General features: G+C 40.9%; 1 protein-coding gene and 1 pseudogene across 2 annotated transcripts in view; one reads left to right on the top strand and one right to left on the bottom strand.

Moving 5' to 3' along the window:
* The window catches only part of PIP5K1B (phosphatidylinositol-4-phosphate 5-kinase type 1 beta), a 281029-nt gene that overhangs the window by 223561 nt on the left and 43129 nt on the right, over positions 1 to 14339 (bottom strand). The gene's annotated exons all lie outside the window — the stretch shown is intronic.
* Positions 584 to 14339, top strand: part of LOC308527713 (ATP-binding cassette sub-family F member 2-like) — a 44404-nt pseudogene continuing 30648 nt past the window's right edge. Inside the window, exon 1 of the transcript in view lies at positions 584 to 659. The product of the transcript in view is annotated as an ATP-binding cassette sub-family F member 2-like (transcript). The remainder of the gene's footprint in view (positions 660 to 14339) is intronic.

Here is a 14339-nt window from a genome sequence, read left to right as displayed (position 1 = left end):
CTGACAATAGGGGATAGATAGACAGGTTAATTTTTAAAATTATTTTTAACAATGCCGTGTTGAACACTATTTAACATTTTGCATGCTCATATCCAGTTGTACTTGTAGAACAGATTAGTAAAAGTAGAAGTGCTAGTCAAACAGGTACATTTAAAAACATTTTTTTGCTTGTAAAAATGTCTATATTTCTTTTATTAAAAGAACAGCAAAGAACAAAATAAACATTTCCCACAATCCATTATGCAGTGATCGCTTCTGTTAACATTTTGTTAACTATATATCCACCAAGTCAGTGCACACTTGTTTTTCAACCATAAATGAGACTATATTATACACTAGATTGTAACTTACTTGCCATATCATGCTGTCTTTTCCTGCACAGCACCATTCTATATCACTATAAGATATACTATGGATGAAAGAACCATACTTCGATTATTTTTCTGAGGGAAATTTGAAATGTTTCCAAATGTTTGCTATTCTAAACAAATGCTACAATAAATATTGTCTTTATTTTTTGCCCCATTGTTCTATTATTTCCTTAGGCTACAGTCCCAGAGGTAGAACTGCTAGATCAGACGCTATGAACCTCAAGGCTTCTGATGAACACATCGCCCTTGAGAAAGTCTACGTCAATCGACGTTCCCAGCCGAGTCCAGGTATTTGTTCTCCACATCCACATCCACTGCAACCTCAGAATATTGTGCTTCTCAGAATTAGGTAATAAAAACGTGGCTTTCCCCCCCCAAAATTATTGACAAACTGGTCATGTTTTTGATGTGTTTTTTGGCCCTTTACTGTAAGTTAGTAAAATCACTTTAGATGATCTATTCCCTCTCTATAAAAAAAATAGCCCTATAAATGAAATTTATTTCTTAAAGCCTTAGGTCCTATTTTGCCAGAGGATTTTTAAAAAGAAAAAGAAAAACATGCCTTGCATTTTTAGAAATAACTCTGGTGCTCTTGCTGGAATTTTGCTTTATGTTTATTCCAAGTAAGGAAGAACAACCACTTTCTCCATGTTGTATCAACGCAAATATGTACATCGTCATAAAATGTTTTGCTAGAGCGGAGAATTCAGAATAGCACAGGTACACCCCTGCTTTTCAATACAGCATAAGAATTTTAATAAATATTTCATTATAATATAGCCTCAGCTCTAACTTTTCCATGGAACAGACTTGCCAGAGGCAAGTTCTGTTTCATCACAATGTCAACATCTGTAATCTTTGAAGCATTAAAATTTAGGAGCGCAATCTTTCTCAGAGCTTTCATTTTTATTTTTTTAAGCGCTTTCATTTAAAAATAACTACCCATTTTGAACAATTGTGACTGATTTCCTATGGAGCAAAACATGGTGAACATTCACATTTTTTTAAACGGTTAAGAAGAAATGACCTGCACGTGAATTCAAGATAATGAGCAGTGATTGTAGCATTCTATCAAGGCATTCTGATTTAAATATTTAAAGACAATATTCGGAATACATATTCCAAAAGGCAGTGAATTTACGTGGGCCTTCTCCACCTTTTTTTTTTTTTTTAAAAAAAGTTCTAGTTTTATTTAAAAATGCACATGCTAAACATGTAAGATGCTCCAGTGTTATCGTTTTGTTTTTGTTTGTTTTTTAAAAATAACTATCTTCCCTGACCAGTTTGGCTCAGTGGATAGAGCGTCAGCCTGTGGACTGAAGGGTCCCAGGTTCAATTCCGGTCAAGGGCATGGACCTTGGTTGTGGGCATATCCCCAGCAGGGGGTGTGCAGGAGGCAGCTGATCGATGTTTCTCTCTCATCGATGTTTCTAACTCTCTATTCCTCTCACTTCCTCTCTGTAAAAAATCAATAAAATATATTAAATAAGTAAATAACTATCATTAAAGAGATCCAGGTAATTACAGTTCGAAATGTATAATCAATTTTGGGGGATACATTGATGTTTGTGATGAAGAGATCACGTAATAAAGGTGAGGGCAAGATAAAATGTACTTTATCGAGCATAACTAGAACAAATTTTCTGTCTTTTTCGCATTATTACTTTTTGATAGAAGATCTGCCTGAACTTGGAACGCTTGGTAGAATGCATAAAGTAACGTTATAGCATTAAATGAAAGTATAAAAATCTAGTAAAGAAATGAGTATATTCCTAAAGCATTCAGTAAAAAGATACTAAACTTCTAAAGTCCTATAATAGTACTTTGATAAAAGAATGTTTATTTCTATACAAATATAGCAACTTCAAGAGACAAATCGTATCCTCCTAACACATTCATTAAAGTACAGGTCTCCAAATATGATGGATTCCAACATCTAGTGTAAGAGATGATTAAAACAACAGGTTAGGAAAATGAGATGACACTAAGAAATGGAAAGGCCATTCCAGCCCTGGCCGGTGTAGCTCGGAGGTCACAGCGTGGGCCTGAGCACCAAAGGCTCTCGAATTCAATTCCCCGTCAAGGGCATATACCTGGGTTTCCGGTTCACGGTTCACTCCTCACTCCCAGTAGTGGGCTCTTGTGGGAAGCAACCAGTAGAGGTCAGAACATCGATGTCTCTCACTCTCTCTCGCTCTCTCTCCCTTTCTCCTCCCCCCTTTCCCTCCCTTCCTTCCACACTCTGAAAAAGCAATGGAAAAAATATCCTCAGGTGAGGATTAACAACAACAACAAAAAAGGCCATTCCATATTATTAATAGTACTGTGAATTCACCCACAATGATGGGCTTAACCGACTAACGATTCCCAGAACTAACTCACTATTTAGCTCCTGAACGCAATGAAAAAATGAGCACTGTGGAGAGTGTGTATTATTGAAACTACCTAAATCCCATTAAACAGCAGCCACCCTTAAAGAGAAGCAAGTGAAGCTGGGAAGGTGTGACACCTCCTGAAAGCCTGCCGAAAACAAAAGCTATGATGACAAAAGAGCCTGGGGGCAGGGGTGTGTCAAAAAACAAAAGGGATATCGGTCAGAGGAGAAAGCAGAGAAAATTGGAGTGTCTCCACCATTTCCAGAGAGATGGTGCCTTGACCCAAATGCTTTGAGAACTGTCATCTGTCAGGCACACCTGTGGTCAGTGAGCCGGGCTGATTCGCTGGGTCAGCAACCTCTGTTGAGAACAAGCCCTTTAAAGCATTCATCTGCCCTCGCTCTGACTCCTCATCCTCACAGGGGAACTGAAGAAAGTTTACCAATTCATGGGAGGGAAACACGAGGTTCCTACCTCATTGCCGTAACGATCACATCAAGCTGCGTGGTCTCCATGTTGAACAATCATTGATAAAGTCACATTTTTCTTCAACAGTCTGATGGTTTTGAGTAAGATGACTCAATTCACCAGGGTCTAATCAGCCTTGCAAAATGATGGCTACACTTTATAAATCTACTAAGCTGCAAATCACCATTAAAAAAAAAATCATTTGACAATTTCCCTAGGGCAAGAGTATAATGTCAAAACTCCTCGGCAGGAGCTATGCAGACCTTGTGTGTTTATTCGGCTCCTGTAATACTATGCTTGTCGTCATCAACAGCAGCTGACATTTAAGTGCTTTTTATGTCAGGCCCTGTCGTAGGCATTCTATTTATGGTATCTCACTTAAAACCAAAACCCATGAGGTAGCTAGTGCTGTTTTCTTTGTTCTACTAAACAGGGCATCACGGCACAGAAAGGGCAATGCTTTGCTTTGTCACATTCCCACAGGAATGTCACACTGCAGTCCTACTGAAATACGTGCACATCCCGCAAATGCCGAATGCTTTGGCACACCTCTGTTTCTTTGTAGACTATTGGCTTTGCCCAGAACTGCTCAACTTTTTACCTGACCATCTCCTATTGAGTCTTCAAGACTCAGTGTAGGGAGGGCCTCATCTGAGAGAGAAAACTTTCTAGATACCCTAACTTTCCTAAGAAAAGTTAGATGTTCCCTCTTCGAGGTGCTCATGCGTGTACCCACTCACACGTAGCGTAAGAATTTTAAGAGGCCATTTGTGAATCTGTTCTCTCCCCCCACCACCAGGCTATAGGCTTTCTTGTGGGCAATGCCAGGATCACTGAATAAGATCTCAGTCATTCGCTGAACAACTCCAGGGGTGCCATGCATATAGTCTACAGAGTGGCATAAATGGCCACTCCTGGAGTTGTGCAATATGGCAGCTCTAAGGATAGTATCCCATTGCCTTCCAAAGACTTTGACACAGAGTATGCACTCATAAACGTTTCTAAGCGACTGACTGGTTGAGACGGATCTCACCGTAAATGTGGCATGGAGCTTAACCAGTGAGGTCTCCCAACCAGTTTATTACCCTCCAAACCAACACTTCATAAGGTAAAGTCTAAACGACACTGTCAGCCTAAAGAAGGGCTAGAAAACCCCTGCCTGGTCTCCCCTACACTGGCTTTTCGTACAGTTTCTCTAAATGCTAAAAGTGAATTTCGATTTCCCTCTGTGCCTCTGATAATGACATAATAATCTGCAAATGGATGTGGCATTTTCACCAGTGAGGCAAATAATTATAGTGAGAGGCAGTTATATAAATCTACCCAAAGAGTTAACTGAAATGCAAATTAATACAGTCCAATTTTTCTATTTTAATGAGCATGTTCCCAAGGACATTATGATTCTATATTCGGAAAAACAACATTCCACAACTTTCAACCACCTGCTCAGCAGAGAGAAAAAAAATACACACTGAACTTTGGCAAAATTTATTATATCTCTGATTAGAGATTTTTTAAAAATGCTCAGGCAATACACTCCTATTTCTTTGGAAAGACACAGCTTCTACCTTTCCCTGGATGAGAACACAGGCGTAGGTAAAAGAACCTTCTTGTATAACTAGCTTTAACACACAGCAAGAGGTTGAGGCAGGTGTCAATGAAATTATTTCATCATTCAAGGTCACTTCTTTGCCCTAATTCCTTCAGTTGACTCCTATCTTCTATTAACTGATGGTTGCCTCTAATTCGGAGTTGGAAAATAGAGCAGAGAGACAAAAGTGACTAGTTCTGAAATCACTGGTTAAAAACTGTGAAGCCACAGAGATATGGCCATGCATGGCAAGCAGAAAAATGGTCCCCCAAAATGTCCACATCCTATCCCCAGCACTTGTTGCGAGGATGGCAAAGGGGACTTAAGATTGCAGGTGAGTCCTAACCGGTTTGGCTCAGGGGATACAGTATCGGCCTTCGGCCTCAAGGGTCCCGGGTTCGATTCCGATCAAGGGCAGGTACCTTGGTTGCAGGCACATCCCCAGTAGGGGGTGTGCAGGAGGCAGCTGATCAATGTTTCTAACTTTCGCCGAAACCGGTTTGGCTCAGTGGATAGAGCGTCGGCCTGCGGACTGAAAGGTCCCAGGTTCGATTCTGGTCAAGGGCATGTACCTGGGTTGCGGGCACATCCCCAGTAGGAGATGTGCAGGAGGCAGCTGATTGATGTTTCTCTCTCATCGATGTTTCTAACTCTCTATCCCTCTCCCTTCCTCTCTGTAAAAAATCAATAAAATATATTTAAAAAAAAAAAGATTGCAGGTGAAATTAAGGTTGCTAATCAGCTGACCTTAATATTGACCTGGATTATATGTGTAATCACAAGGGTCCTTAAATGAAAGAGGGAGGCAGAAAAGTTGATGTCCGAGTGATGCAATGTGAGAAAGGCTCATACTGGCTTTGAAGATGGAAGGGGCCAGGAGCCAAGGAATGCTGCTGGGTCTAGAATCGGAAAAACACAAGACAGCAGGTTCTCCCCAGAGCCTCCAGGAGAAAGGCAGCCCTGCTGACACCTTCATTAGAGCCCAGAGGGACCAGTCTGGGGCTTCTGACTTTCAGAACTACGAGGAAATAAGTGTTCGTTGTTTCAAGTCACTTACTCTGTGGGAGTTTGTCACAGCAGCAGTAGGAAACAAATACAGGCAATTTCACGTGACAGAAGAGATTATTTCTATAATTTCTATAATGTGAACATGTATTCCCACAAAGGAGAGAGAGCTAAGAACTCTGGCAGATACCAGATGTGAAGTGGCCATTCTCTTCTCTACTTCTCCACTCTCACCTAAATTACATATCATAAAACTTAACACTTCATAGCTATCCACTTTATTATTTTTTTTTAATTCTCACCCGAGGATATTTTCCCATTGACTTCTAGAGACGGGAAAGACAGAGAGAAATATCGATGTGAGAGAAATACATCGACTAGTTGCCTTCTGCAGGCATCCCAACCAGGGCCCGAGACAGGGAGCAGCCTGCGACCAAGATGCATGCCCTTGACCGGAATCGAACCCGGACCCTTCAGTATGCATGCCAATGCTCTATCCACTGAGCCAAACCGGCTAGGGCAGCGGTTCTCAACCTGTGTGTCGCGACCCCTTTGGCAGTCGAACGACCCTTTCACAGGGGTCGCCTAAGACCATCCTGCATATCAGATATTTACATTACAATTCATAACAGTAGCAACATTACAGTTATGAAGGAGCAACAAAAATAATTTTATGGTTGGGTCACAACATGAGGAACTGTATTGAAAGGGCCGGAAGGTTGAGAACCACTGGGCTAGGGCCATAGCTCTCCATTTCACAGAAATACATTTCAATTGGTGTGGCATTTTGCACCTTTGTGCATACAAGGCTTGTAGCATTTTATGAGCGCAAAGGGACCTCAGAGGAGAACATCTAGTCCATTTCTGATTATAAATTAGTGTACAATTGAAGACATTCAGGCCAGAAGGCCTTGGGTAGTACTATATTCCAGGTCACACAGCTAGTCGCAGAGTCAATACCAGTCTCTTGTTTCTCTCTCTCTCAAGACAATTCTCTTTCAATTCCCTATGCTATTAATAACTGGAATTGAATGCTGTGCATAACACTAAACCAGCACATGAAGTGTGTGCAACTAAGGCTAATTGTTATTCAATTACAGTTTACCTTCAATATTACTTGGTGCTGGTTTCAGGTGGACAGCACAGTGGTTAGACAATCATATACTTTACAAAGTGCTCCCCCTGGTATTTCCAGTACCTAGCTGGCACCATACACCGTTATCACAGTATTATTGATTATATTCCCTATGCTGTACTGTACATCCTCGTGACTATTTTGTGACTAACAATTTGTATGTCTTTTCAGATGTCTATTGGCATCTTATCTATCTGTATGTCCTCTTTGGAGAAGTATCTGCTCAGGTCCTCTGCCCACTTTTTAATTGGATTGTTTGGTTTTTTTGGAGTTGACTTAAGAGTTCTTTATAAAATTTGGATCCTAACCCCTTATCAGATGGATCATTGGTGGACATGTTCTCCCAGTCAATAGCTTGTCTTTTCATTTTTTGGTTTTCTTTGTTAATCCTCACTCAAGGATATTTTCCCATTGATTTTTAGAGAGAGTAGAAGGTAGGGGGAGAGACACACAGAGAGAAACATCAATGTGAGAGAGACACATCGATTGGTTGCTTCCTGCATGCAGCCTGAGGATCGAGCCTGCAACCGAGGTATGTGCCCTTGACCAGAATCGAACTCAGAACCCTTCAGGCCACGGGTTGATGCTCTAGCCACTGAGCCAAACAAGCTAGGGCTGCCTTTTTGTTTTGTTGATGGTTTCCTTTGCTTTGCAAAACCTTTTTAGTTTGATGTAGTCTTATTTGTTTATTTTGTGTGTGTGTTTCCCTTGCCCAAGGAGATATGTCAGCAAAAATATTGCTGCGAGAGATGTCAGAGACTTTACTGCCTACGTTTTCTTGTAGGAGCTTTATGGTTTTGAGTTTTACATATTTCACATAGGTCTTTAATCCACCTTGAGTTTATTCGTGTTTATGGTGTAAGAAGGTGATCTGGTTTCATTTTTTTTTTTCATGTATCTGTCCAATTTTCTCAGCACCATTTATTGAATAGACCGTCTTTACCCTATTGTATGTTCTTGCCTCCACTGTCATATATTAATTGACCATACAGGTGTGAGTTTATTTCTGAGGTCTTCAGTCTGTTCCATTGAATTATGTGTCTATTTTTATTTCATTATCATGCTGTTTTGACCACTATGATCTTGTATGATAGTTTGGTATCATTTAGAGTGATAGGGGAGTGAATTTTCAATTTTATTTAATTTTAATTAAATAAATAAAGCATCTGATGCTTGTTTGTGTTATTGGAAAACTTTTAAATATGTTTGGAACAACCTGGAAATGTGAGTCTACTTTTTCAATGGCAACGCTTCTGAAATCTAAATACAGCTCAAGTATTTCTGATGAACATCCAGTGTCTGAATGTGCTATGGGTACAAAATACACACTGGATTTGGAAGACTTTATCTGAAAAAAAATATATAAACATGTCAATTTTTCAGATGCTTCAGTGTTGAAATGATAACATTTTATATATATTAGGTTATATAAAATACGTCATTAAAATTAGTCTTACCTATTCCTGTTTATGTTTTAATTGTGGCCACTATAAAATTCAAAGTCAGTTATGTGGCTCTTATATTTCAATCAGAAATTGCTGTTCTAAAGGAATAGATTGAGATACATGAGTATTTTAACCTGAAATTCTAGAAAATGGAAACACAGGAAAAAAATATAAGATACCTGTTTGATGCAAAGAAGAAATTATAGAGAAAACATGTGGCAGAATATGTACACATGATCAGAATTCTTAAACTTGTAACGAAGTCAAAGATAAAAGGAAATTATTTTCTCATTTTATTTTTAATCGATTGGAATACAAGGATGATTGGGACGAAAAGATGTTTAAAATTACTCTTCTCAAAATTTCCCTTGTTTTAGGTTGGCTCTTAATCCACAGCTGACCCTTGTAACAGAAAACCGTCGAGTACACAGACTGCATAGCAGCCACCACACATTTTTAGAAATTTATTTTTCCCTCAAATGTGTCAGGCTGACCAAGTGAGAATACAAGCAATTCACAAATTCTTTGCATTAAATTTCTAATTCAAGGTCTCCTCTTTTTTGGCTTTGGTAATGGATCAGCTATACATTTTAGAACTAATATGACACCAGAGAGGGAGACAGGCAGATCTGTGAAACAGATCTTAGAGGTCTTAGGGAATATTTATGTAAAATGTCACATGGCGTGGCCAAAGGGCCTAAAACATGCCCGGAATTTGGCCTCAGGAGTAAGACAATGTGTCTGACCTCCTTCTGCACGCGATTCTTTACACACAACAGGAATGCATCTACGCTGGGAATAGCCCCGTGTGCCAGGCGACTGATCAAAGATGCCACAGCAAAGCCTACGCTGTGAGTCAGAGAGGGAGGCCAGCCTCCAGAGGCCACCCTGCCGCTCAGAGAAAGGGCAGGTTTTGTTGAGGTGACCCTAAGCCTCCAGAGGTCATGTGGGATGACCTCAGCTTTGTTCTCCAGGCTCTCCGAGGGCACCTGGTCAGTGATTGAGGACTGTGTGGAGGCCAATCTGAGATTCGTCCTCGGGGCTCTGGCCAGCTCTGAGGCTGCACAAGACATCTCGTTCTCCAGATTCCCACGACCCAACAGTCTGGTTTTCCTATTTAACCACTCAGGCTCTAGGAAAAGCACACGCGATTGTAATGTTTAGATAAAAGGACAATATATAGATGTATAAGCAATGTGACAGCAATTATGCAGGATCCGGAAAAATAATCGCAAATGCCAAAAGTGGGTATCACTACGTTTATGGATAGGCCTATGTTCTTTATATTTTTCAATGTTTTCCACATTTGGGGGCAAAACTTGTATTACTTATACAGGCCCATTTCCCTTTTTCTTTTTTTGTATAAGGGGAGTATTAAAAAATAAAAAGTGTCCATATTGCTAAATATACTTGAATATATTTTGAATGAGCAGGCTCCTTGATATGAACACCTAATACATTTTGTAAAAACGCTTGTGACATCATTTAGCAAAGGTATATCCATAAATGTGCTTTCAAAGTGCCATACTGCTAACCCCCAAACTAGCATCAGTACTACAAACGAAAGTGGGTTCTTTAGGGAAGTTATCTCCAAAGAAGCACACACTAACACTAAAACATTTCTTCTTTGACATCTGAGTGTAGAGGCCACCCATTCAGTTACACTGTAGCTCTAAGTCCTTGGTAATACTGCATGAAAAGTTAAGACTTCATGGTGACATGAGTTTTTGATCCACTTTTCTAACATGAGGATATTTCAAATTTTTCTTACAGATTTTTTTAAAGGTCAGCAGGGCAAATCACTTAGACTCTAAAATAAAAGGTATTTACTTATGAGATCCATATGGCACCTTCCTGGGCACTGTGGGGATGTAACTTTGACCTCTATCTCTGTAACCAACATAGCACCGTAACATTTTAAAGCTGGAAGGACTGAATTTTATACAGGAGTAAACACAAAGTATTGGCTATACTGAAACAGTAAACTTTTCAAACATTTGTAAAGTTAAAGAAAAGTTATTCCATATGAACAAAAGTCAGAGTAACATATTCTTTAATAACTCTTTCGAAGGGTAGACAAGGAGATGGTGTATCTGGGCTTTAGTCCTGGCACTGTCAGAATGTTATTTTTTAAAAAACATATTAAGGTGCCGAAACCGGTTTGGCTCAGTGGATAGAGCGTCGGCTTGCGGACTGAAGGGTCCCGGGTTTGATTCCGGTCAAGGGCATGTGCCTGGGTTGCGGGCACATCCCCAGTGGGAGATGTGCAGGAGGCAGCTGATCGATGTTTCTCTCTCATCGATGTTTCTAGCTCTCTATCCCTTTCCCTTCCTCTCTGTAAAAAATCAATAAAATATATTTAAAAATATATATATTAAGGTGAAATTCACATAATGTAAAACTAACCATTTTAACGTGACCAGCCCAGCGGCACTTAGTCCATGCACAGTGCTGGCATCCACGCCTCCACTAGTTCCGAAACGGCCTGCAGAGCAGCAGTGCGTTCCCAGCATATCCCAGGAGTGTTCCACGCCTGATCCCGACCACTTCCCGGTGAAGCCTTGGACTCCTGGAGGAACTCTGGATGCCGTTCGGCAAAATGGGGCCGCTCGTTCTCTTCCAGAACCCTTTAACAAATGTCTGTCCGAGTGTCTATCGGCAAAGTGAATAGCCACACAGTTACATAGAAGAGTCAGTCGGTGGAACCGTCCAGGATGACTAACGAATCACATTTTTAGTAGCTGGACCTTTATCACCTCAGTTACTCACTGCCCCTGTTCCCTCATTCCAATCTCCCTTTGCGGAAGCTTGCAGAATACTCAAAGTGTGTCTGGGCCCCGGCTCATAAGAGGCCATTTCATAGGCTCTCTCTGTAGATGCCCCTTTGGCAGGCAGGGCTTGTTAGAGACAGATTTGCATATATTTGACCCTGATAATGGCAGATATGCTTTAAAATTACCATGACTATTTGCACACTACCTTAGAAACAGGCTATTGTGCTCACTGTAAAATTACAACTACCAGCGTCTTCTGAGGGTTCATTATGCCTTTGACACAGGCCTAAGTGCGTTCAATGTGTTATTTCATTTAATCCAGACAAAGGTTAAAGGGGACTGGGATTTGGAGAGGTTAAGTGACATGTCCAAAGTCATTCGCTTTATATGTGAACAGCCAGGATTTAAAAGTTGATCTATTTGACAGATAAAAAACAGTAGTCTGATCTGCTAGGAACACTCCTTCCCCGGGACAGCACTGCCAATAATGATCCCCGAACCACTTCTATCAAGAATTCCAGCGGGGCCCTAGCCGGTTTGGCTCAGTGGATAGAGTGCTGGCCTGCGGACTGAAGGGTCCCGGGTTCGATTCCAGTCAAGGGCACATGCTGGGTTGTGGGCTCAATCCCCAGTAGGGGACATGGAGAAGGCAGCCAATCAAGGATTCTCTCTCATCATTGATGTTTCTATCTCTCTCCCTCTCCCTTCCTCTCTGAAATCAATAAAAATATATTTTAAAAAATAATTCCAGCTGGGATAAACCAAAGCCACATGGCTTAACTTTGAAAGACACGGCCAGGCATTACCCTGGGGAAGGAGCAGAGGGTTAGCACCCCTGAAAGGCTCAGGCATTCCGACTGTTCATCACAAGCAGAAGGGCACCAGCAAACACTGGTTTCAATCCACATCAAAGACGTTTCCATTTATCAGCAGGGAGATGTTAACAATGTTCTCACTCTTATTTAAGGCAGCATCTTGTCCCCAGTGCCATCTCAGCACTCCCAATCCCCCCTTCCCTAAACTCCTTGTTTTCCCGTAGGTCTTGTGGCCATCTGATACACTATACTGCTTGCTTATTCGTTGTGCATATTATTATTATTCTGTGCTAGAATGCAAGCTCACTGAGAACAGGGAATCTTTGTGATTCACTGCTGTGTCCCCAGTGCCTGGAGACACAATGGCCTAAATTACAGTTGGAGCACATTCCTTCTCCTTAGAAAAGCAGATGATGGTATCTACTCAAAACACTTTCTAACATTTCACCAAAACTGCTAAGCGCTGCTAAATATTTCGCACATTTGAATAGAGACATTGACACATCCATAAGTGAATTCGACAGAGCAACATCACAGAGGAGAAAGCTGTAACTAGGGAACAATAGAAATATCACTGACAGATGGAAGGGGAGTTTTCTTGCTGTTACAGATCATCCAGGGAGTTATGTGAAGAGTTCAGAGAGTTAGCATGACTGACAGGCAATCCAAGCATTCCGACTGAGCCAGGATTCCTCAATCCTTAGGCACAGTGTGGAGGAGCAGGGGGTGGGGGATTAGGACATGGGTGTCTTTGGAGCCATGTGTCAGCCGACCACAGTAGGCTAATGCCTACTCCCATTTCACCCAGGAGGAAACTTAGCTCCCTGTGCCCAGGGACAGAAGGCTAACAAAGTAGTGGAGGTGGGATTTGAACCCAGCTCTGCCTACCTCTGAAGCTCATTCTTTTTTCTTCAGGGTCTAAGTCCTGGACTGTGGGCACTGCCCCACCGTGAGGCCTCATATTCTTTTCTTTGTACCATGCAACCTACGAATGCTGAGGAAAAGATCTTACACCAGCAGGCCCCAACCTCTGAGTGGAGACGATTGTAAGGAGACTAAAAATCCACATGTGCTCCCAGCGCTGCCCGTAAAAATCATGAAAGCACACATTTCCAGGACGCGAGGGCCTGGAGAATATCTGTGTTGATTCATTATATTCTTTACATAAGTTAGTGAACATTTCTCATCCCCATGGAGGCATCTTTTTATACAGAGAATTACCTATAATCCTTGCATAGAACAATGTATAGTCTTCCTTCTGAGTCTTAAGTAGTATTTATCAATTGCAGCTCTAACTGCACACACTCCTTTAGGGTTTGTACGTTATTATGGACTAAACTCCCAAGCTTACTGTGAGTGGAAGTTATTGCCAATGGAGGGAAGGATGTGGTGGGTCTATGTGTGGGTAGGTGCTGGAGTTTTCATAACCCCAGAAAATTTTTCATGTTACAAATTCTGGGTATGCAGCCATAAAAAGGAATAAAGTGCTACAAGGTGGATGAACCTTGAAAACAGTATACTAAGTGAAGGAAACCAGACACAAAAGGATACATGTATACTTCCAGTTATATAAAATATCCAGCACAGTTAAATTCATAGAAACAGGAAGCAAATTAATGGTTGCCTCAGGCCATAGGGCGTGGGGAATGGGGAATGACTGCTTGTGGTATGAAGTTTTACTTTAGAGTGATGACATGTTTTAGAATCAGATGGAGACCGTGGTTGCCTCTGTTCTTCACTTTAAAATGGTTAATTTCATGTCATGTGGATTTTACCTCAACACATATAGGGATAAATAAATGGAGGCCTCTACTCTGAGCAAACATGGGGTAAGACAGCCCATTTCTTTACAATGTAGTATTAAGTATTGTTCTGGTTTGAATCCTAGAGGGGCAGCTCCTAGCCAAGAAGTTGATTGATTTTATATAACCCTGGGCAGAATCCATCTTCTACCACTTTACTTGTTGGACTTTGACAAAAAGGTTTAAAGGAACGGGAAGTTATAAAAATCATAAACTCACTCGTTAATTTTTGCTACTAAAGAAAAATTTGCTGTAAAAAATAGCTATGTTATGCCAAAATTTATTTTAAAGTAATACCCAGGATAAACACTTCACTTCCAACTCCCCTACATATTAAGTCGCCTGCTTGGATTTTCCTATAAAAGAGCCAGAAGAGATAATAAAATGGAAGTGCTCTGTGAACTCCGAAGCACATTTCAAACGTAAGGTTTTATTATTGGTGTAAATAATGATAATCATCAAACAGTCAGCGTCAAGGAAAACGCTGCCATTCCACAGAGCAGTTTCAAACGGCGTGGCAGTAATAACTAGTCCAGGAAATTAGTGGTCTATTACCAT

The sequence above is a fragment of the Myotis nattereri genome (assembly GCF_964212035.1).
Source record: "Myotis nattereri genome assembly, chromosome: 12".
Lineage (NCBI taxonomy): Eukaryota > Metazoa > Chordata > Mammalia > Chiroptera > Vespertilionidae > Myotis > Myotis nattereri.
Note: the sequence above shows the minus strand (reverse complement) of the source record. Positions and strands in the feature narration are given on the sequence as shown.